Genomic DNA, 24,433 nt, shown 5'->3' with positions numbered 1-24,433 from the left:
ATCGACTGTCTTGTGTCTTCATTCCCTAGAAGGTGAATTGAAGGAAATAAAGTTTTTGAAGTAGTTACTTTTAAAATTGTTTATACCTTTCTAACAATTAGTATTTTGCTAGTGTTATTTTATTGCTCCTTGACTGTTTTGCAAAGTGAAAGTGAAAGTTGCTCAGTCATGTCTGACACTTTGTGAGCCCATGGACTTCTCTAGGCCAGAATTCTGAAGTGAGTAGACTTTCCCTTTTCCAGGGGTCATCCCAACCCAGGGATCGAACCCAGGTCTCCCATAATGCAGTGGATTCTTTACCAGCTGAGCCACAGGGGAAGCCCAAGAATACTGGAGTGGGCAGGCTATCCCTTCTCCGGTGAATCTTCCTGACCCAGGAATCGAACCCTGTTCTCCTGCATGGCAGGTGGATTCTTTACCAACTGAGCTATCAGGAAAGACCCTTTGCAAAATGAGATAGTAACTAAAATCACTAATCCCACTTTCTAAGGAGGCACAGGGAAAATAAGTGTGGGACTTTGAGAAACAAACTGGTTTCAGAACATTCATGAAAACTTCTAGCCCAAACCAGTCCAGCATAGGATATATCACATTCTACATTCATATTCAGTTCAATCAGCATATTCATATTAAGTTTTACTTTCCCCTGGCAGCTAATTTCTAGGACTTCAGGGATGAGGCTCGATCTCTGGGTTGGGAAGGTCCCCTGGAGGAGGGCATGGCAACCCACTCCAGTATTTTCATCTGGAGATTCCCATGGACAGAGGAGCCTGGTGGGCTAAAGTCCATAGGGTCACAAAGAGTTGGACATTACTGAAGCGACTTAGCACTCACACAATTTTCCAAACTGATCACATGCTAATTTTCTAAGACCATTTTGACTAGTTATGCCTTTAAAATCCAATTTAAATATTTGGAGCAGGCTGGAAAGGATAGAATATTAGACATCTCAGTACTTGTCTAAGACTCTAGATACCTATTTAACTAAAAAAAAAAAAAAAGAGCCCATATTTTAGAAGGCCATGTTTGAACACTTTATTTAAAAAAAAGAGAGAGAGCAACAATAAAATATCTTTACAAGTTGTTGAAAAAAAGCCTGGTGATGCAGAATTAAAAGTGGAAGGCTTGGGATTCCAGATAAAATTTCCAGCTCTTCCTCTTGCTAACTGTGGGCAAATTTTCTATTTCCTCTTAAGCTTCAGTTTCCTCATTTATAAAATGAGAAAAATAAATAGTGCAGCTTTTGTGATGAAAAAGAAGGCGAATGTATTCAAAAAACTTGTGAATTCTCTGCATACAACATAGATTCAACAAATGATACCTATCAGAAAAAATAATCCAAACCTAGTGTGCATGCAGGCTAAAGTGACTTGGGATTTAATATCTAGTTGATCTTGCTGATCTCGGTGAAGTAGATCACCAAGTTACTTTTCTTTTGGTGGAGAGTGAATGGGTTCAGAATAAATCACACACCGTAAGACAACTCTCCAGAAAAGAGAGGGTTTTGCCCTCCTTTGCAAGGTCAATTTTTTTTTTTTTTCATTTTTTCCTCAAATCCTTTCCCACACCATACCCATATCTCCTTTATATGTTTGTTTATTCCATAACTTTTCTTGGTAGTCTGTGTTGTATGCCCTCTTCCCCTCCATGTAAGAAAGATGGCTTACTTGATGGTATTTCTCATTCACTAAAGAAAGTGCAAAGTCAAACAGCGATAGAATCTAAAGAGGTGACTCTCCCCTTATCAGAAGAGCCAATGGCTAATAGACATCATGTGAACTTTAAGTATAGATTGTTATTATTATTGAGCTTATAGCACCTTGGCTGTTTGCCCAGCATGTCCTTGCTAACACAGGATCACAGGAAAAAAAAAAAAAAAAAAAGGAATTCTCTGCCATAACTCAGAAGGATGTGGGATCTGCATGATTAAAATGGCCTTAGCATTTAGAACCCTGAAATTAATGACACTCCAAATTAAATTTCAAATGGGTTAGGTTGCTTTCCGTGAAGAATTGCTATTACCCTCTACCTTTCTTCTTGCTTCTCTACAAAGTCTTCATTGATTTCATTGTTGTTCAGATCTGATAACATCTGTCCTATTGTTTAGAGGAACTGAAGATACAAAGTCTTAATCAAATTAATGAATTAATGGAGGGAGGTTGGAGAAACAAAGGAAATGAGGTGGTTTAAATATGTATAGAGACACACATCCCTAACAGAGGTTGCTGCCGTGGTGGTAGACACTTTTTTGATAAAACCAGAGCGGAATTCTTTGTTTGATAGTCACTTTTTGGGTAAATGTGTTTAGTCAGGGCATGGGACCACTGGCCCTTGGACAAGTCTGGCTCATTTTCCCAACAGGGACCACAGAGCCCACACAGACCATTTTGCTAATTCAGTTCCCAGCAAATCTGTTCTGAATCACCCAATAATTGACTAAATTTGTATTTGGATGCCCTTGCTGATGAGAATAAAGCACCATACGATAATGCTTTCCCTTTCACCATGGTTTTATTACCTTATTGGACCACCAGGGACCTGGTACATCCCAGAGGGAATACTTTTCAATTTAATTAACCTGCAGACATTTAGTTTAAAGAGTAATAAATAATAGGCAAATACTCCCTTTCCCCCTATTTGTCTCTTATGGAGAATTACAACTACTAATAATACAGTAATTGAAATCCAAAATAAAACTACAAAGCCAGGGAGGTGATCAGACCCTGTGGTGGGTGGAATATTCAGCTGCAGAGAGAGAGGGGGAACGTATAGACACTAGATATAGTGAAATACGGGTCTCCTTTGCTTTTAGCTACTAACTTGATGGCAGGGAAGGATTATTTACCTTCATGGGTAAGATTTCAGGAGTCTCACCTAGGGGCCCTTGCGCAGCCTCTTTCCTCCCCAGCACACTGAGCCTTTAACCAGAAACAAAGCCATTCTTCCTATTGTTACATAAAAGGCTTGGAATGTAAAGTCTCCCTCGCAAGGGAGGGGATGATGTAAGCTCATTAACAATCAGAAGCAAGTGACTGATGTCATATCCTCTCCTGCAAGCTGATTTTGATGATGAAAAGAGGAGAGGAGGCCTGGGCTTTGGAGAGGGAGGGGGAGGGAAACAGAATCTGAGGTTGGTCATACTTCATGCTTTCACCTAGGGCTGTTTAGTGAAACATCATCCCTCCGTTATCTGCAAGGAATGCTACTGATATGTGGATCTGGATTGAGTGTTTACTGGGTGCCAGGTTTTGTGAGAGCTATTTTCCCACACACCCTCCTAATTATCACAACACAGCTGCAAAAGAGGGTTTCTAGTCCCCTTTTGCTGGATAAGACATTGGGGTTGGTATAGCTAAATTAATATATCTACAATTAATGTTCTTAATGGCAGAACAAGGATAAGAATCAAGGTCAGCTTGAGTCCAAACATACACTTTTTACTCCCACCATGATGAACTCATAATAGAGCTTAATTGGGCTTCCCTGGTGGCTCAGACAGGTAAAATATGTGCCTACAATGTGGGAGACCCAAGTTTAATCCCTGGGTAGGGAAGATACCCTAGAGAAGGAAATGGCTATCCACGCCAGCATTCTTGCCTAGAGAATTCAATGGATAGAGGAGCCTAGCAGGCTACAATCCATGGGGTCACAAAGAGTTGGACATGTCTGAGCGGCTAATAGTAAAATTTGGGGATGATTTTGTTTTGTTTTCAGAGTACAAATCAAGTCAAATTTTTGCCATTAGCTTTGGAATATTTTGGTGACAAGAGTCAGTAGGACCAAGTTCATTTTATAGATGAGACTGAAAAAAGATACGCAGGAACCAAGCCAAGTTTTACTGCAAAAAAATGAAGCAATTGCAATTTTTGTGTTCTGATGTTATACTCAATTCCCTATTTGATCGCCCCTAGTAGGTAACTCAATTCCTTAGGTACCTCAACTTGGTCTGTGCAAAACTGAACCGAAGATCTTGTGTCAGCCCATTATCCATACCCATTTCCTGCCCTAACCTATTCCCTCTTATATTTCCTCTCTTGATTATGGGACGTTAGCATTAATCTTTAGTCACTGAAGACAAGAATCTATATTTCTCTCTCTGCTGTACTTTTCTATTCTACTCCCCACATCTAACCAGTCTTATTGAGCATACTCCCCAAATTCCTCTCAAATCAGCTTCCTTTGTCCTTTTCTTTATCTCCAGTGTCAATGCCCAGGTACATGTCGCAGTCACTTCTCTGTCTTAATACTAAAATCTCGCCACTGAATTGGCCATGCTGCATTCTACGCTCACGTGTGTCCCTGATCATTCTCAAATTGATGACAGACTGGTACCTCTAAAACCCAAAGCCTGGCACATAGAGAATGCTGATTGAATGAATAATAAACAAAGAGGTCTACTCTCAAGTACAAATACTAGAAAAGCAACAAATCAACTCGAAAAAAATACAAGCTGTTCATACACCTTTAAACTGAGGTAAGATATACACGGTGAGATATTAATCTTAATGTAAAGTTCAATTTGTTTTGTCAAAATATAACCTATGTAAACAACACCTCGATCACAATACAGAACTTTCCATCACACTGTAAATTTCCCTCATGCCTTTCCCTGATGATTAAGGATGCTGAGGATTTTTTCACATGCTTCTTGGCCATCCACATATCTGCTTTTGCAAAATGTCTATTTGTGTTTTTCACCTGTTTTTGAATTTGGTTGTTTGTAACTGTGGCTTTGTAGGAGTTCTTTATAAACATAGATGAGATATTTGTCAAATAAAAAAATGATGAATATTTTTCCCCAGGCTTAGCTTTTCACTTACTTACTGCAATTTTTGAAAAGGAGAAAATCTTGAATTTTGATAAAAAGATCACTTTTTGACAGTTAGTGCTTTGTGTGTCTTGTCTAAGAAATCTTTGCCAACCGCAGGATTCAATGCTATTCTTTTTTTTCCCTAGAAACAAAACTTTCAGCAGTTATGTTTAGGTATGAAAGCCCTTTAAAATCAATTTTGTGTATGGTGAGACGTAGGGGATCATAGTTTTTTTTTGTTTTGTTTTTTCCTCCTACATGGATATCCAGCACCATTTGTTGAAAAGATTTCCTTTCCTCATTGAATTGCCTTCGTGACTTTGTTGAAAACCAGCTGACTTTCTCTGTGTCTATTTCTGGTTTCTGCTATGTTCTACTATCCTGACACCACTTTCACACTGTTGGTTAATATACTTTTATAGTAAACTTTTAAAACTGGTAGTGCATGTACTCCAGCTTTCTCAAAATCGTTTTGGCTATTTTAAGTCCTTTGGCTTTTCCAATATATTTCAAGAAATGTCTTATAAATTGTCACAGTGAAAATCAATTGAGATTTTGATTGAGAGTATGTAGAAAATTTCAGATCTGTTTAGGAGAGAAGTAACATCTTAGCAGTACAGGTTTTTCCAATCCAGGAGCAATGATGTATTTCTCTATTTGGGTTTTATTTTCTCATAAGTATTGGTCTTGCACATCTTTTTATCAGATTTATTCTTAACTAATTGGTGCGCTTTATGCTATTTTAAATATTATTTTTTAAAATTACATTTTCCAATTGTTTGTTACCTGTACATAGAAATAGTTTAGAATATGTACACAAACAATCATGTAACTAGATGAATAAACTGAATTCTGCTTTTTCTTTCCAATCTTTATGCTCTTTTTTTCTATTTCCTTAAGACTTCTAGTGAAATTTGCATACATGTGATAACATTTGCTTTCTCTCAGTGTTAGAGAGAAGAAATCCAGTGATTCAACATTGAACATGATGTTAGCTTTAGACTTTCTGTAGATGCAGATGTAGATTAGGGTAAGAGAGTTCCCTATTTTTCAGCTTAGTGGAAAACTATGAATGAGTGAGTGTTGAATTATGTCAGATATTTTCCTGCCTCTAATAAGATGATCATGTCATTGCTCCCTTTTTTACCTATTGATTTGGTAAACTATATCGAATGCTTTTTTAAAAATATTAAACTGGTCTCTTGTTCCTGGGAAAAACCTCACTCACTCAGGATGTGTCATTCTTTTCAGATCTCACTGCAATCAATTGGCTAATATTTTATTAAGGATTTTTGTATCCATGCTCATGAGACGTATTGTTCTGTAATTGACTTTATTTGTAATGTCTTTGTCAGATTTTCATAGAATGGCATCATAAGATGATTTTTTGCTTCTATATTCCTTTCTATTGATCTCTATCACCCTAGAAACACAACTTTATAATTTTGGGGTTTGCTTTTTGTTGCTCTAAGGCAGTCATTCCCAAACCACCTAAAAATTTTGTTAAAGCAAAAATTGATAAGCCCCTTACTCCAGAGTTTCTGATTCAGTAATTCTGAATAGAGACTAATAATTTGCATTTATAACAAATTCCTAGGTGTTGTTGATATGGTTATTCTTCAAACTAAACTGAGGACTACTTTACTAGGGATTAAAGCTTGCAGCTTTAATTTATCATAAGTTATTTAAAGTTAGTATTGTATTACTTCACATAAAATGTATGAAAGCTTCAACAGTGTCCTATTTAATCACTATTTTTTGTGCTATTATTGTCATGTGTTTCTCCCCTGGTGGCTCAGATGGTAAAGCATCTGCCTACAATATAGGAGACCTGGGTCCAATCCCTGGGTTGGGAAGATCTCCTGGAGACGTAAATGGCAACCCACTCCAGTACTCCTGCCTGGAAAATCCCATGGACAGAGGAGCCTGGTAGGCTACAGTCCATAGGGTCGCAAAGAGTTGGACATGACTGAGCGACTTCACTTTCACTTTCACCAAGTAATGCAGAGTTCCAAAGAATAGCAAGGAGAGATAAGAAAGTCTTCCTTAGCAATCTGCAAAGAAATAGAGGAAAACAACAGAATGGGAAAGACTAGTAATCTCTTCAAGAAAATCAGAGATACCAAGGGAACATTTCATCCAAAGATGGGCTCGATAAAGGACAGAAATGGGAGGGACCTAATAGAAGCAGAAAACATTAAGAAGAGGTGGCAAGAATACACAAAAGAACTGTACAAAAAAGATCTTCACAACCCAGATAATCACAATGGTGTGATCACTCACCTAGAGCCAGATTCTGGAATGTGAAGTCAAGTGTGACTTAGCATCACTACAAACAAAGCTAGTGGAAGTGATGGAATTCCAGTTGAGCTATTTCAAACCCTGAAAGATGATGCTGTGAAAGTGCTGCACTCAATATGCCAGCAAATTTGGAAAACTCAGCAGCGGCCACAGGACTGGAAAAGATCAGTTTTCATTCCAATCCCAAAGAAAGTCAATGCCAAAGAATGCTCAAACTACTGCACAGTAGCACTCATCTCACACACTAGTAAAATAATGCTCAAAATTCTCCAAGCCAGGCTTCAGCAATACGTGAACCATGAAATTCCAGATGTTCAAGCTGGTTTTAGAAAAGGTAGAGAAACCAGAGATCAAATTGTCAACATCTGCTGGATCATCAAAAAAGCACGAGAGTTCCAGAAAAACATCTATTTCTGCTTTATTGACTATGCCAAAGCCTTTGACTGTGTGGATCACAATAAACTGTGGAAAATTCTGAAAGAGATGGGAATACCAGACCACCTGACCTGCCTCTTAAGAAATCTGTATGCAGGTCAGGAAGCAACAGTTAGAACTGGACATGGAACAACAGACTGGTTCCAAATAGGAAAAGGAGTGCATCAAGGCTGTATATTGTCACCCTGCTTATTTAACTTCTATGCAGAGTACATCATGAGAAACGCTGGACTGGAAGAAGCACAAGCTGGAATCAAGATTGCCGAGAAAAATATCAATAACCTCAGATATGCAGATGACACCACCCCTATTGCAGAAAGTGAAGAGGAACTCAAAAGCCTCTTGATGAAAGTGAAAGAGGAGAGTGAAAAAGTTGGCTTAGAGCTCAACATTCAGAAAATGAAGATCATGGCATTCAGTCCCATCAGTTCATGGGAAATAGATGGGGAAACAGTGGAAACAGTGTCAGACTTTATTTTTTTGGGCTCCAAAATCACTGCAGATGGTGACTGCAGCCATGAAATTAAAAGACACTTACTCCTTCGAAGGAACGTTATGACCAACCTAGACAGCATGTTCAAAAGCAGAGACATTACTTTGCCAACAAAGGTCCATCTAGTCAAGGCTATGGTTTTTCCAGTGGTCATGTATGGATGTGACAGTTGAACTGTGAAGAAAGCTGAGCGCCGAAGAATTGATGCTTTTTATCTATGGTGCTGGAGAAGACGCTTGACTGCAAGGAGATCCAACCAGTCCATCCTAAAGGAGACCAGTCCTGGGTGTTCATTGGAAGGACTGATGCTGAGGCTGAAACTCCAATACTTTGGCCACCTCATGCGAAGAGCTGACTCATTGGAAAAGACCCTGATGCTTGGAGGGGTTGGGGGCAGGAGGAAAAGGGGACGACAGAGGATAAGATGGCTGAATGGGATCACTGACTCGATGGACATGAGTTTGAGTAAACTCCAGGAGTTGGTGATGGACAAGGAGGCCTGGTCTGCCATGATTCATGGGGTCGCAAAGAGTCAGACACGACTAAGCAACTGAACTGAACTGAACTGAAGTAATAAACAAAATATGATTTTATTATTATGTAAAGAATAAACTGTTTTCCAACAAAATTAAGAGAGGGAAAATATATTTTTTAAATTTATCCTACATTTACCATTTTAGATTCTCTTCATTCTTTCTGGTAGATCCATATATTTAACTGGTATTATTTTATTTGGATTGAGAAACTCTTATTTCACATTTTGTAGTGCCTACATTCTGGAGTTCTCTCAACTTTCATTTATCTGAAGTTGCTTTATTTCAGTTTCATTTTCAAAGATTATTTTTATTGCATATTAGACTTCCAGTAGAGAAATGTTGCTGTTGGCTGTTTTCACCACATTAAAGATGTCACTGTCTTTTTACCTCAATTGTTTCTGGGGAGAAATCATATATTTTCATATCATTATTCTCTTAAATGTAAGATGTCTCCTTGTTCCCACTGACTGATTTTTAAGATTTTCTCTTTATCTTTGATTTTCATACTGTGCTATGATGTGCCTGTATGATCTTTAGTAAATATCATTTTTCTTGGGCTTGTCAAGATTCTTGGATTTATAAATTGATATTTTTATACAAATTGAGGAAACTTTGGCCTTAATTACTTCTACATTTCTTTGTGTTTCCCCACCATTCTCTTTCCTTACTTTTGTATCTCCAATTATATATATACACACACACACACATATATATATATATATAAAAGCATGTGACAATGTTCTATAAATCAATAAATCTTTGTTAATTTTTCTCTTCTGTTTTTCATATTGGATAATTTTCTTGCTCTATCTTGATATTCACTAGCTCTTTCTTCTATAGTTTCTAATATTCCAACTGTTAAGCCTATCCAGTGAATGTTTCATTATATGATTTGTATTTTTCAGTTCTAGAATTTTACTGAATCTTCTTTTGGTTTCCATTTCTCTGTTGAGGATTCTCATCTTTTCCTTTAACCCTGTGAGCACATTTTTAATAGGTGCTTTCATGGTCTTGTCTAGGCTATCTAAGGATCTGTTTCTTCTTACTGCTTTTATTCCTTATTGTGGGCTGCCTTTTTCTGCCCCTTCCCATATTTCTTAATTTTGTTCTCAATGATGAATGTTGCTGATGATTTGTTGTCAGTCAGTCAGTCAGTTCAGTCGCTCAGTCGTGCCCGACTCTTTGCGACCCCATGAATCTCAGCACGCCAGACCTCCCTGTCCATCACCAACTCCTGCAGTTCACTCAGACTCACATCCATCGAGTCAGTGATGCCATCCAGCCATCTCATCCTCAGTCGTCCCCTTCTCCTCCTGCCCCTAATCCCTCCCAGCATCACAGTCTTTTCCAATGAGTCAGCTCTTCGCATGAGGTGGCCAGAGTACTGGAGTTTCAGCCTCAGCATAATTCCCTCCAAAGAAATCCCAGAGCTGATCTCCTTCAGAATGGACTGGTTGGATCTCCTTGCAGTCCAAGGGACTCTAGGGACCCAAATTATGTCATTTTCTTTTAAAGAGTGTTGAGTTCTGTTTTGGGAAGCAGGTAAATAACTAGGGGGCTTACCTGGTGGCTGGACTGTAAAGAATCTGCCTGCAGTGCAGGATTCCTGGGTTCTATGCCTGGGTTGAACTAGACACTCTTTTAGGTTCTGTTAGGCTTTGTTTGGGCTTCTTTCAGTGGCTTCTTTAGTGGTAAAGAACCCGCCTGTCAATGCAGAAGATGCAGGATCACTTCTTGGGTTGAGAAGATCCTCTGGAGAAGAAAATGGCAACTGACTCCAGTATTCTTGCCTGGTAAATCCCATGGACAAAGGAGCCGGGTGGGCTAAACTCCCTAGGGTTGCAAAAAGACTTGGACACAACTTAGTGACAAATAGCAACAAGGCTTTGTTGAATTTCTTTGTAAGGACAGGTCTTTTTTTGGTTTCAGCCTTAAACTTGTGCTATGGCTTTATTTTCAGATATGATTCTTGCTCCAGAAGTGTGGCCTTTCGGGGTTCTCAACTGAATGCCCGAGGTCTTGGTGAGATCTCCTCACTCTGTCTGTACCAGAGCTTTAATGTTTTTAGCACTATACAACTTCCTGTTTCTGCAGTCAGCTTTCAGCCCTGCAGCAGCTGCTCTCTACAAGACTTTCTTGAGTCTTGTCCTGCAAAGTCCCAGCCCAGCCTTCAGCCAAGGACGTATGGTGAATCCCACACAAACTTTTGGAACACCCACTTTTGGAACTCCCTTCTTCCTAGTACCCTAAAAAAATCCAAGGACTTCTACAGTCTGGAATTCTGATCTCTGCCTTTTCAACTTGGCAAAAGTGCCAATCCACTCCAGTTGGGCTTTTTTTTTTTTTTTTTTTAACATTAGGAAAATGCCCCTAATAGAAAACATGGAGGTTCACCTTATATGTTTCTCTTCTCTCAGGTATCACAATCCTTCACTGTCTGTTGTTAATGCTTAAAGAAAGATAGTTCATATACTTTGACCATCTTTATACTTGTTTATGGTGGGAGGGCAAATCTGGTACCATTTACTCGCTTATGGCTGGGAGCAGAAGTTTGAATGCTGTTTGTAACCATAAGGAAAGATTTTATAACTAACCGCAAATGTGTTTGGTGAAAACAATGCAGTAGAAATGGAAGTCTTTCTCACTGCCCTCGCCCCTCATACCCTCAAACACGTGCACCAATCATCAGAAATCTGAGCTCTGATCACCGCTGGGTGTTCCAGTGAGACTAATGTCTTGACTCCAGTGGTGTTCTAAATATCTTCATGAGTTGCCATTAATTAAAAATGTAAGAAGACTGACCTAAAAATCCACAGTTTCTGCTCTATTTTAAAATGAAAAGATCTGGTGGCATTAAATGGCAACAGTAGCCTGGAGCAGAATAGTGGTTGCCTTCTTTAGAGAGAATGTGTGTTTTCTGATCTTGCCACAGGCTTAAGATAGTCCACTTCACTCATTATGTTGTCTGCCTGATCCCTGTAGCTATTTATATATGTGAGCCTGACATGTGGGATGATAATCTTACACAGAAGTAGCATGCCCACAATATCCAACATGATCTACCCCATCACTACCACGTTCTCCATGATAGCTTTATTCCATGAATATATCCAGTTTCCCCAAGCTCCTGCTGGCCATGTAAATATTTCTCTAGAGAAAAGAAATAAAGACACAGGGAGCAGATACGGAATGAAGTTAAATTTGGCCATTGTACCTTGGTCTTCATGTGGGTAGAAGTTCATCAGTAAGTGGTCAGGGGCCAGCCATGCTGTCTGCTTCCACTCTGATTCCAAGATTAAGATGTGTTTATGCCTTTCAGCCAGCAAACCTCTCTATTGCTTAAAAGCTTCTCAGATATTACTTTCCTGGAAATTCAATTTGGCCCTGCTCTGAATTTTATACCCGTAGTTTTGCTTGAAACTCAAAGAAATGAAAAACCATAATTGTTTTGCTTACGCAATAGGGAAATAGTCTTTGTGTTTTGTAATCAAAACATTGCTTTTTCTTGGATTCTGTGTGTAGTGGGGGGGGGGGGGCATGTGTTTTGAGGGATACTAATATTAACCAACATGTCTTGGATACTTACTATGTGCTAGGAATTCTGCTAAGCATTTTCTATGAAAAGTGAAATTTTGTCTTCAACAACAATCCAGAGAGGTAGGAAGGAATGTTCTCTTCTTTTTACAGATTAAAAAAAGTGAGGCAAAGAGGTTAAACACTTTGACTGAGGTCAAATAATTGGTGATATCGGAATTTGAAATCTCTGAATTGAAAATGAGATATGTGAACCAAGTGCTAACCAGGTTGTGCCCTTTGACTTTCTAAGTGTAACATTTGCCATCAAGGGTGTCGAGGATTCCCCACCCACCACCACTCTAGCAGGCCCCTGGTTTATGCAATCCAGAGGGTCTTTCATACCTAGAGTTATACTCAAGTATTCACTGTGAAAAGGAACTCCTTCAAGTGCATGCCTCTTTTGAGTAGAAGTCAGCAAAACCTGCAAAATGAACCAGAGTGTCCTAGTGAAATGTGCAAATTACATAGGAAGTGAATTTCACCTACTGTGCTCTACACTGACTTTGTAGCCCATCCCTCTGTATTGACTCAGAAAGCAGGCAGGACAGAGGCATAAAGAAAACCCCTTTAGTTTCAGGGCCAAAAAGCCTGCAAAGACTTGGCTGAGGGGATCAGGTAAGCCTTGAGGAGTGTTCCTTCTTCCCACTCAAGTCATAAAACATGAAAGCTGGAAGGTCCCAGGGAGATATTCTCCTCCAGTCTTCTCATTTTATAGATGGAGCAACAGAAGTCCAGACCCCAGTCAGCTGGGGTCTGACTCCCTAGCTATTGAGTCAGTGATGGTGGACTATAACCCGATACCCAGACCTTGTGGTTCCCCAATACATTGTTCTCTGCACAGTACCCACAGTGCGTCTGCTGGGCAAGACTAAGGGTCTCCTCAGAAGATGACTCCACTCTATCTTCTGGCCACAGAAACAGAGGGAGAGCAAAGCATCCACAAAGAAGGAGCCGACTGTGGAAGAGCAGTGATCATTCAATCAATAGGCAAAATACCACATTATTAAAAGTAGAGCTAACTTTTCCTCTTCTATTACCACCCAAACTTTCATAGACATCTCTAAGCTGTCTTCCAAGAGATCTGAAGTAATAGAAAACTGAGGATATTGTTTTATTTTATTGGTTCCTTCTCTGATGATTAGTGCCAGAAAGCAGAGAAATTATAATAGTGAGGGTGCTGACATGGAGCATCTCTTTTGTTTCAGTACTTTGACACAATGCTTGCTGCTTGACCTCTCTTATGTGTAGTATGGTGTCCCTTTGTCATAGTGGAGCAAATGGGCTGGCAGAAGTCAACAGATATTCTGAAGTTTGCATATCTACTAAGTTCAAAGTCTGGACCTAGAACCTCTGCATTTCCAGGTGTTTCTTCTCGTAGATGAGCAACCATCAAATAAAACGTATTGAACTCTAAAGGAGACATAAGTCTGAGGAGGCAAACTTGGAATAGTGGACAGAGATGTGATATATTCTACCTATGGACATATGTCAGCTCACTAGCTGTATGACTATGGCCAGCCACTCAACTTCTCTAAGCTTTCACTTTTTCATCTGCAAATTAATAACAATCATAGCTGCCTTATGGGGATTAACATAAATATTGCATGCTTGTCCTTACATTACATAAAGTAGTTGTCATGTAGTAAATTGTTCAAGAAATGTTAGAGAGTGTTCTTTCCAATAGCCTTGGTCAACACTCAGATTATTCAAGAGTAACCAGAACAAAAGATCTATACCTAGTTAAGAAAAATCAAGATACAAACAGAAATACCAAACCTTGATTGCAGTATGGCCTCTGATCAGGCTCCTCCACAGCACAGATACTTGTTTCCCTCTTTTGATGACCTTTCAGATATTCCTGTTGGCAAGCGCTAAGGCAGAATAAAGATTTTTAACCTTTTCTAAGCCTCCTTATTTAAATTCTTCACAAAAAGCTTTGTATCTCCTATCTTTGATATGCTGATTTAGTATGTGTACGGGTTTTAAAGAAAGAATGATTGAAAAGAATAAAGACTGTAGATGGGCACTCTTCTGAGGCTATAATCTGTGCATACTATGTGAGTCATGCTCTCAGGTTTTGGAAATGGGAAACAGAATTCCAAGAGGTTGAGTTCTAAATGCCAATGATAAATCTTAAACTCTAGTTGAGGATAGAAATGAAGAAGTGAAGTCGCTCAGTCGTGTCCGACTCTTTGCGACCCCATGGACTGTAGTCTACTGGAGTGGGTTGCCATTTCCTTCTCCAGTTGAGGATAAGGTTATCCTAAATGTGGGAATGGGAATGGGCCATGAAAAGGGGCTGTGAGTGTGGAAACAAGACAGTTGGGAAAAGGGCCCCAGAGCGCTTACTTGAGCAAGGGCAATAAGAAGCCAACCTCCATGATGGATCTGTCTCCCCAGTGACTGACAGTCTAACCTCCCATTTCTGACAAAAATAAGGATTATTGTAAAAGTGGCAGAGGAGGTAAGGTTTCTGATACCAGCCCTGCCACCTCCACTGTGTAATCAGGGTGGACAAGTGACCGTGCTTGTTTCTGCTTCCTTTGCTGGATTACATTTTTAATAAAGTGAATATTATTTTTCCCTTAAAAATATCTGCCTATTTTTATGGGCTTGTACCCACAGAAATGATCATAAATAAATATATTTAGCAAACTGATTTTGTAGTCGATTTTGGTGTGTCTGCCTAGTCTCTATTTCACCATTTTTCTAAGAACTATTCACCTACCCAAGTGGATAGGCTTTTGTAGCTATATGCATGCTGACTGACACTTCTTTTACTGGTTGTAAGTGGATTGGATTAGAGATGGAGAGTGGACCCAAACTGGACTAATGAGATTCTCTTTTAGGATTTTGGTATTCAATTAGTTGAAAATCTTGATGGGTGGGAGGTGAGGTGGTTCTAGGGCTGGGCCTGTGATATTCCACCATGTGCAAAAGGAACTGATGTAAAAAGAGAGAATGAGAGGGGAAAAAAAAAAAAAGGTACCTGGGGAGAAATAGAGCTTCCCAGGTGCCTGAGGGGTAAAGAATCCACTTGTCAATGTAGGAGATGAGAGTTAGATCCCTGAGTCACGAAGTCCTCCTGGAGGAGGAAATGGCAAACCACTCCAATATTCTTGCCTGGAAAATTCCATGGACAGAGGAGGTTAGTGGGCTACACTCCACAAGGAGTCAGACACTACTGAGTGACTGAGCATGCATACAGAAGCAAATAACTTCACAGTCACAGAAAACCTGGCAATAGCCCCCTTGGTTCTGATGGATTGTCCAGTCTCTATTTCCTTTTTTCCTGGAGCCTAAGGGTTGTTGAGTTCTATGAGATACACAGAGATTCTTTCAAAAGAAAGAATTTGAAAGAAAAACTTTCAAAGAGAAAGTTTTAATTTTCTCATATCTGAGTCTGTCATTTGTTCCAAAAATCTAACTGAGGTAGTGTGTATCATAGTACTGTGTACGATGATTAAGTGGTCAAGATTATTCTCCAAGTGCTCTGTACTAAAGGTGTCCTGTAGGGAAGGATGAGTTTCTCATGCTCCCTACAAGAAAGCAAGGCTTCTGCCAGAAAAAAAGCTACAACAATCGCTTTGTTCAAGTTCACTCGCCGTGCAGTTCTATTTTCTCTTCCATGTATGTGCATTCTTTCCAACTAAACTGGAAGCATCTTTAGGGAGATGATTGTACTTACTCATCTTTTCATCCCCTGTAGCACCTGACCCCTGATACTATTGAATTTGCTGATGGTGTTCATGCAAAAAGGAAAAATAATAAACTTTCTACTTCAACAATTTTCCATTTGGGCAAAACTTCTCTTACCTCGACTTAGGAAATAATCACATTTCTTTCCTTTTTTTTGTTGTAACTGATCTCTCTTCTTAGCTTTGTGTCAATGAGGAGATAGGTTTATTGAGCCAGTAATTTCCACTGCAGAAAATCTTGGTCCCAGATTGCCCTGCAAAAGCAATATGTTCTGTTTTATTTTTATATTACATTATATTTATTTTAATTGCATTCTCCATCTGGTCAAAGATAGCATTAGGCATCATAGATGGAGAAAAGAAACAAAGAGATATCTAACCATGATAATAACTGGAATTATTATTTTTTAAAACTATCCTGGGGTACTATAACCTCTAGGAATGAGGCGAAAAACAATAGCCCTTTTGTTAGAGAGCTCTAGAATGATTCTGTAGAGGGAGAGAGAGAGACGAAATGAACCAAATGGACTCCTAGTGTCCCCTGAGTGGACTGTTGCAATGGTCCCACACCTGGAACCAGTTCCAGGACAGTGTGGACCACAGTGTGAAATGATACATATAAGCTCTAAGCTATCTCGAGCACTTTTACTATTTCCCAAGTAGTTTCAGCAGGACATTAATGCACAGTTTCAATCACATATTTTATTAATAAACTTTAGAAGAGACCCCCAAAGGGGAGGTCATTTCCTTCTCATTTCAGAAGATGTTTCTGCAAAACTCTGCTAGCAACTGGAGGTCTTCCAAATGAAGCTAATATTAGGTTGTGGTTTAGCATACTAGAAATAAATCCTAAATTGGATGCCTGCAGTGGATGGCTAGGCACTTGGCTTCTGGGTCAGGATCCCAGTTGAGGGGTTATCAAGGATGCTGAATCATTTATTCCTGTGTTTAAATCTGAAAATGATGGGACTGGAGGGGAAGGTTTACACATGAAAGTTTGCCAAGAAACTGTGAGTGGTAACATTCCTTGATGAGAGTCCATTTCCCCAGCCACTCCCTTACAAGCTACCACTTAGGATATTTATGTTTAAAAAAAAAAAAAAAACTCATAGGCATAGGCAAATAATGGCATTTGTTGGCTCAGAGATGGATGATTCAGGGGTATATATCTTCTGGTGAAGTCTGACTCAGAGATTCAACATATATATACTACAAGGGTCCATTGATTTGAAAACCTTTTGTCCATCTTTAGGGTCAGATCTTTTCTTCAGGTTGGCCCCAGGCTCAGGTTCCAGAAATGGTTTCACGGTTTGAAACACCTTTTTCCATGCCAGTCAGAAAGAAAGTGCCTTTCCTAGCCTTTAATAATAGTAGGGAAGCATTTTCCCCAAAAATTTCAAAGAAAAGACTCTTTGCACTTATTGGTCCAGTTAGGTCATGCCCTCATCTCTAAGGCAATCCTTGTGCCTGAAACGAGGGTGGATGGATTTCACAGATCAGCTTAAGCTTATCAGAGCTCATACCAGAAATGGTATGGACCAAACAGAAGAAGAAGATATTAAGAAGGGGTGGCAAGAATACACAGAAGATCTATACAAAACAAGATCTTAATGACCCAGGTAACCATGATGGTGTGATCACTCTCTAGAGCCAGACATCCTAGAGTGTGAAGTCAAGTGGGCCTTAGGCAGCATTACTATGAACACAGCTAGTGGAGGTGATGGAATTCCAGCTGAGCTATTTCAAATCCTAAAAGATGATGCTGTTTAAGTGCTGCGCTCAATATGCCAGCAAATTTGGAAAACTCAGCAGTGGCCACAGGACTGGAAAAGGTCAGTGTTCATTCCGATCCCAAAGAAGGGCAATGCCAAAGAATGTTCAAACTACAAAACATTTGCACTCATTTCACATGCTAGCAAAATAATGCTCACAATCCTTCAAGCTAGGCTTCAGCAAAATGTGAACCGAGAACTTCTAGGTATATAAGCTGGATTTAGAAAAGGCAGAGGAACCAGAGATCAAATTGCCAACATCTGTTGGATCATAAAAAAAACTAGAGACTTGCAGAAAAACATTTACTTCCGCCTCATTGACGATGAAAAGCCTTTGACTGTGTAGATCACAACACACTGTGGAAAATTCTTAAAGAGATGGAAATACCAGACCACCTTACCTGCCTCCTGAGAAACTTGTATGCAGGTCAAGAACTGGACATGAAACAATAGACTGGTTCCAAATTGGGAAAGGAGTACATCAAGGCTGTATATTGTCACCTTGTTTATTTAACTTCTATGCAGAGTACATCATAAGAAATGCTGGGCTGGAAGAAACACAAGCTGGAATCAAGATTGCTGGGAGAAATATTAATAACCTCAGATATGCAGATGACACCACCCTTATGGCAGAAAGTGAAGAAGAACTCAAGAGCCTCTTGATGAAAGTGAAAGAGGAGAGTGAAAAAGTTGGCTTAAAGCTCAACATTCAGAAAACAAAGATCATGGCATCCAGTCCCATGACTTCATGGCAAATAGATGGGGAAACAGTGGAAACAGTGTCAGACTTTATTTTGGGGGGCTCCAAAATCACTGCAGATGGTGATTGCAGCCATGAAATTAAAAGACGCTTACTCCTTGGAAGGAACTTTATGACCAACCTAGATAGCATATTCAAAAGCAGAGACATTACTTTGCCAACAAAGGTCCGTCTAGTCAAGGCTATGGTTCTTCCAATGGTCATGTATGGATGTGAGAGTTCGACTGTGAAGAAAGCTGAGCAGTGAAGAATTGATGCTTTTGAAGTGTGGTGTTGGAGAAGACTCTTGAGAGTCCCTTGGACTGCAAGGAGATCCAACCTGTCCATCCTAAAGGAGACCAGTCCTGGGTATTCATTGGAAGGGCTGATGTTGAAGCTGAAATTCCAATACTTTGGCCACCTGATGTGAAAAGCTGACTCATTTGAAAAGACCCTGATGCTGGGAAAGATTGAGGGCAGGAAGAGAAGGGGATGACAGAGGATGAGATGGTTGGATGGCATCACCAACTCAATGGACGTTGGTTTGGGTAGACTCCAGGAGTTGATGCTGGACAGGGAGGCCTGGCGTGCTGCGGTTCATGGGGTCACAAAGAGTTGGACACGACTGAGTGGCTGAACTGAACTGATGCAAGGAGCCAACTCATTGGAAAAGACCCTGATGCTGGGAAAATTGAAGGCAGGAGGAGAAGGGGACGACAGAGGATGAGATGGTTGGATGGTACCAATCTCAATCGACATGAGTCTGAGCAAAGTCCAGGAGATGGTGAAGGAGAGGGAAGCCTGGTATGCTGCAGTCCATAGGGTCACAAAGAGTCAGACATGACTAAGTGACTGAACAACAACAGCAATCAGAACTTCTACCGGAAGTGGGACTTTCCCCCAGTGGAAATCTGGAATGCTGTCATCATGAAAGAGGAGGAAAGGGGTACAGGAGCAAAATTCCAGGTACCACCTACAATGTTCAGAATCATGACCAGTACCACTAACTACCCTCTGTGCTAAATGGTCCCCTTTCACCTGATAGTTACTACTTTTGATGCCAATTTTGGTGTATTTTACAGAAAAAACGAAAGCATTTTTCTTTCATTCTGTAAGTTCTGATAGGAACTATCCTTGAAAGAACTTTCTAAAATAAGAAAGATGGACTTAATAATTAGAATAATTAGAAGGCTGTCACAGACACAGTTGGTGCCCCACTCATATCCCTGTTCAGGGGCCCTTCTGGAGCCCTTCCCCAGCTGCTTTGAGTGGTGGCTGCTAAGAGCTAGTTCTCATCCTGCTCTTTGGGGAACTGCTGTTGGCCGATGGGAGCTGCTTTGTTCAAGAAGTTGACCTCGGCTCCCTCCCAGACACCCATGCAATTGGTGACTAATGGGATACAAAATTCTTGCCCCCATTCCTCAGGCTGAGACAAATCTGGTGAGCAATTTGTCTTCTGAGCCCCTTGTACCTCAGGCCAAGTCTAGGTTTTAGCTGACATCCACCCCACACTGATCCCCTCACTCCCTGACAGCTTCTTCCTGATGAGCAGCCTCTCAGATCACACTACCTAGATCTCTGTCTCAGGCTCTGGTTCTACAGAACCTGACTGGTGTAGAGGAAGAAAAAGCAAAACACAGGAGAACACAAAAATGTAAGTCAGAAGCTGTGGTTTCAGGTGAGTTTGATGATCTAATAGGTTACAAAAATTGGAAGGCGCCTGAAATAATGTAAGACTTTGCTATTTCCAGGTAACCACCCCCTCCCACCTTATCCCCACCCAAGTGAGTCAAATGTAAAAGGAAGAGTGCCTTATAGAAATGGAGGTGGCCCAGATGAGCTCAGGGCTGCAGGCAAGCCTTGGTAGAAGTCCATTCACATCACTGGCCTCAAATGCTCCTCTCCTCCTCTCTCTCCTCTCTGCGTCTACTTCATTGTTCCCTTCTCTACTCCCCAGGCCACGTTGGAGGAAATCATCACAGGCCAGAGCTCTAAATAGTTTTCTCTTGCACCTAGGATTAGACAGGACTCCACCATTCCATTGTTTTGCTCCCGAAGAAACTTTATTGGCCCGCATGTATCACAGAATCCCTGGGCCAATTAAGGACAAGGCCCGTGGAGGCTTGATCTGTGCCATGCTACCATGATCACACAGCAGCAGGCAGAAAACATGGCAAATTGTGCACTGGCTATTGGAACTTCTGCCTAGAAGTGACGCATGTACTTTCCACTCACATTTCTTTGGCCAACACATGGTCACACCCAACTTAAAAGAAAAAAAGGAAGCACAGTCATATCACATGACCAGAGGTAGAAAGACAGATTCAGGATGGCACCAACAGGATTGTGATAACAGTAAATATTGAAGGTTCATATTAAGTTGACAGGAGGTAATTGTGATAATGAAGAATTCCTCAAGGAAATTGTGAAAAGATAGTGTAGGCTTCACTCCCTCAACATTTGGGGAATAATAACTTAAATCTAATCATCTGAGATTGCCAGATTGTGAACCAGGTTGGTGGTTTTCATCCTATGCCATGGATGGAATGACTGCTTCTACAGCCTCCGTAAGAGGTTAGGGATGGGCTTCTTGGTACTCCTATTTTTCTTTTTTTTAAACTATTCTCATCAGTTTTATTATGTATGTGTGTATTTGATGGGATTTTGCTTTTTAGCACCCATTCCTCCTCCGCACCCCAATTTCTATTTGGAAAACTATGTCCTCCATGCTGTGGGCAACTTCAAAATGTCCTGCCCATCAGCCATAGAGGCTACTGGCTTCTTCTAGCAGAAGCTCTCACCGCTTGGTACAGCCAAGCACTTGCACGCAGGCATATGCAGTCTCAGTTGTGTCCGATTCTTCGAGACCCAGTGGGCGGTAGCCCACCAGACTCCTCTGTCCATGGGATTCTCAAGGTAAGAATACTGGAGTGGCTTGCCATTTCCTCCTCCAGTGGATCTTTCCAGCTCAGGAATTGAACCCTCATCTCCTGAGTCTTCTGCATTGGCAGGCAGATTCTTTACCACTGAGCCACCTGGGAAGCCCACCAAGCATGTAACTCAAGCTTAATCAGACTCTCTGTCCTGAATTTTGACCCTTAGACCAGTAACTACACAGGCAAAAATAATGGTCCGAGTTTATCCAGCGCCGCTTCTGTTCCTGCTGTTTTGTTTATTCTCAGCCTCATGCTTCCATCCTCCCTTCAATCACCAGTACTTTTCTAGCACATCCCCTTTTGCTTTATTTAGCTCACTAGTTTCTGTTACCTACAACCAAATAACCCGAGGTGGATAAAGTTTCATTAAGGTCGGTTTTTGTTTATTTTTTATCTAGTTCCACTGCTAAAATATTAGAGTTTGGGATAATTTTAGATGTTGTTCCTAGTCCCATGCATTTAAGCTTGAAAAACAACAGCAGAAGAAAATGCTTATTGCAGATCTGGCAGCTGACTCAATGCAAATGTTACAATCAACAGGAACCACAAAGAAACCTAGGTCAGTAATAGGCTCATGTAGAAGATTTCTCAATAGCTTTCCCACCAATCTTCCGGTGCTGGCCTCTGAAATTTAACCCTTTCTAACATCCAAATGTGCAGACTTGCACATCTGAAATTGTGTAATCTCAGTTTTGCTTTTGAATTTCACTCTAAATTTCTCTCTGTAATGGAGGAGAAAGAACATTGTTCCCTGTGCTTGCTGAATTTGAGTGAGGTTTGTACAGGCCCATTTCTGTAAAACAGAGACACCATTTTTGGTGAATGATTTGTATAATCCTGGCACCACCTCCTCAGTCTTCCTGGCTGATATTTACAAGTTTAAATATGGCTAATGATATAACATTCCTGCCAGATGGTCAATAGGAACTACGTGGTTTCCGATATTTGAGCATCAGACAAATGCTTGATTCCTTTGATGGAGACTCAAACATGAAGTCTTTTTTGGAAAATAATTTAAGTCTGAGAGTGCATAAACATTATGAGAGGTAAACAGAATTAGCCAGCAAAGATAAATGTAGCAAGAATGTGCTTAGCATGGACAATACATGCTTCTCACCTGGGTTGATTTTGGTGTCTCGTCAGGGCTGCTCCATGTCTTAGGACTCTATTTGTGTGTTCTGTCTAGAACACCTGTTGTTACATAGGTTGCAGGGTGTTAACATGCAATTCCTCTGTGACCTGCCCAATGTTCGTTTATTTCGTTTATAGGACTTTGCTCCCTCCCACTATAAATGTTTATAGGTTTTGCTGATCATTTTCATTGCCTCCACAGTCTCCACCGCCTTCCTCCTGTAAAGCATTCTTTGGCTATAGTCTGAAAATTCTGTCTCACGCTGCCTGGAGGATACTCCATTTCATTCCATCCATCTGCTGAGTCTCCATCCTGCGTGTCTGTCTTCCCAGCCTCCATCTCCCTAGGTCACTCACTTGATTATTGGAGATACTCCTTGAGGGCTTCTCAGGTGGCACAGTGGTAAAGAATCTGCCTGCAGTGCAGGAGATGTGGGTTATATCCCTGGATCAGGAAGATCCCCTGGAGAAGGGAATGGCAACCCACTCCAGTATTCTTGCCTGGAAAATCCCATGGACTGAGGAGCCTGGCAGGCTATAGTCCATGGGTTCACAAAGAGTTGGACATGACTTAGTGACTGAGCAACCACAACAATGCTCCTTGAACAGCCATCACCCACAGTGAACATCCCGGGTATTCTCTGAGAAATATTTCTCACTCTCTGCAAAATAGTTACTTCTTCATCTTTACCCAGAAAGCAACCTGGTTTCCACCAGGAAAGACTGACCTCTTGGAAAAATATCACCCCAATCCTCAAAACAAAATTTTATATGTGAATTTTTGTTTGCTTGCTTCGTCTTCTAACTTTTAAAGCATCACTTGGCTGTGGCAAATGCAGGCACATTTCAAGTGCTAACAGCGAAGAGTAGAAATACCACTGTGTGTTTCCTGCCTACTCTTTCCAGGTTCTAAGTGAGGATGACTCTTGAACTTAGATAAGAGGGTGGAATAAGAGAGCGTTTCATGGAAGAGAGGATTTGCAGAGACTATAGAACAGAGTCCAGTGGAAGAGGGTTAAGGAAAACAGAAAGCAACTGCTGCTGCTGCTGCTGCTAAGTCACCTCAGTCGTGTCCAACTCTGTGCGACCCCATGGATGGCAGCCCACCAGGCTCCTCTGTCCCTGGGATTCTCCAGGCAAGAACACTGGAGTGGGTTGCCATTTCCTTCTCCAATGCATGAAAGTGAAAAGTGAAAGTGAAGTTGCTCAGTCGTGTCCGACCCTCAGCGACCCCATGGACTGCAGCCTTCCAGGCTCCTCCATCCATGGGATTTTCCAGGCAAGAGAGCTGGAGCGGGGTGCCATTGCCTTCTCCACAGAAAGCAACTAGTTTTGGACAAAAAATTAAAAGGAAGCCACACACAGACTCTGGAGATGTTCAAAACCGATTAAAGACTGGCCTCTTTCTCTTTAAGTATCCGTTTCCTTTGCACAGATTTCCCAAACAATCCACCTGGCTGACCTCCCTGCTCTCTCCTCCACTGACCTCCCTGCTCTCTCCTCCACATGCAGGTCTCTGGCAAAATCCAAGGAGTGGTAAACAAAAACTACAGATAAGTGCCCCGGAAGTAGAGGTTCAACTCCTGAACTATGAACACATCTAGTAAATTACATGACATTAGTGAACAGCCATTATTGTCCTTCTGACCTTGATCTTATCAGGCTCATTCATTCCTATAAACGTGCCTATATAATCAGCACTCCAGCCAACAGTCTCTTGTGGGGGAAAGGTATTTGCTTACCCCGACCGTCATCCCTCTGTCCCTCGGTCTGTCCTGAGTCGTCAGTCAGGTCCTGGGAAGTACAGGATCTGCTTCCTCAGTTATGCAGTCATGTGAATTCACTTCTCACGTGTGCATCACACAGGGCAATTCTGTCACTGGCCAGTATTCTCTATTGGCTCCTCTCCCCCCTCCATCACCCCCACACCACCATTTCCCTAGCTGTCTGGGATCTGGGGCCAGCTTCGGGAATAGCCCTGCCTCTTAGGAGAAAGAGTGCTTTGC

General features: G+C 40.9%; 2 long non-coding RNA genes across 2 annotated transcripts in view; both read right to left on the bottom strand.

The window, feature by feature from the left end:
* LOC138432858 (uncharacterized) overlaps positions 1–24,233 on the bottom strand; it is a 42,840-nt gene extending 18,607 nt beyond the window's left edge. The window contains exon 1 of the long non-coding RNA XR_011254006.1: positions 24,170–24,233. This is a non-coding gene — a long non-coding RNA (uncharacterized lncRNA). The remainder of the gene's footprint in view (positions 1–24,169) is intronic.
* LOC138432859 (uncharacterized) lies at positions 13,928–18,140 on the bottom strand. Its single transcript, XR_011254007.1, has 3 exons — positions 18,023–18,140; positions 15,968–16,103; positions 13,928–14,022 (listed from the first exon to the last, which is right to left on the bottom strand). It is a non-coding gene; the product is annotated as an uncharacterized lncRNA (long non-coding RNA).
* Positions 24,234–24,433: the final 200 nt, after the last annotated feature.

Source organism: Ovis canadensis, chromosome 2 (assembly GCF_042477335.2).
Source record: "Ovis canadensis isolate MfBH-ARS-UI-01 breed Bighorn chromosome 2, ARS-UI_OviCan_v2, whole genome shotgun sequence".
Taxonomy (NCBI): domain Eukaryota; kingdom Metazoa; phylum Chordata; class Mammalia; order Artiodactyla; family Bovidae; genus Ovis; species Ovis canadensis.
Note: the sequence above shows the minus strand (reverse complement) of the source record. Positions and strands in the feature narration are given on the sequence as shown.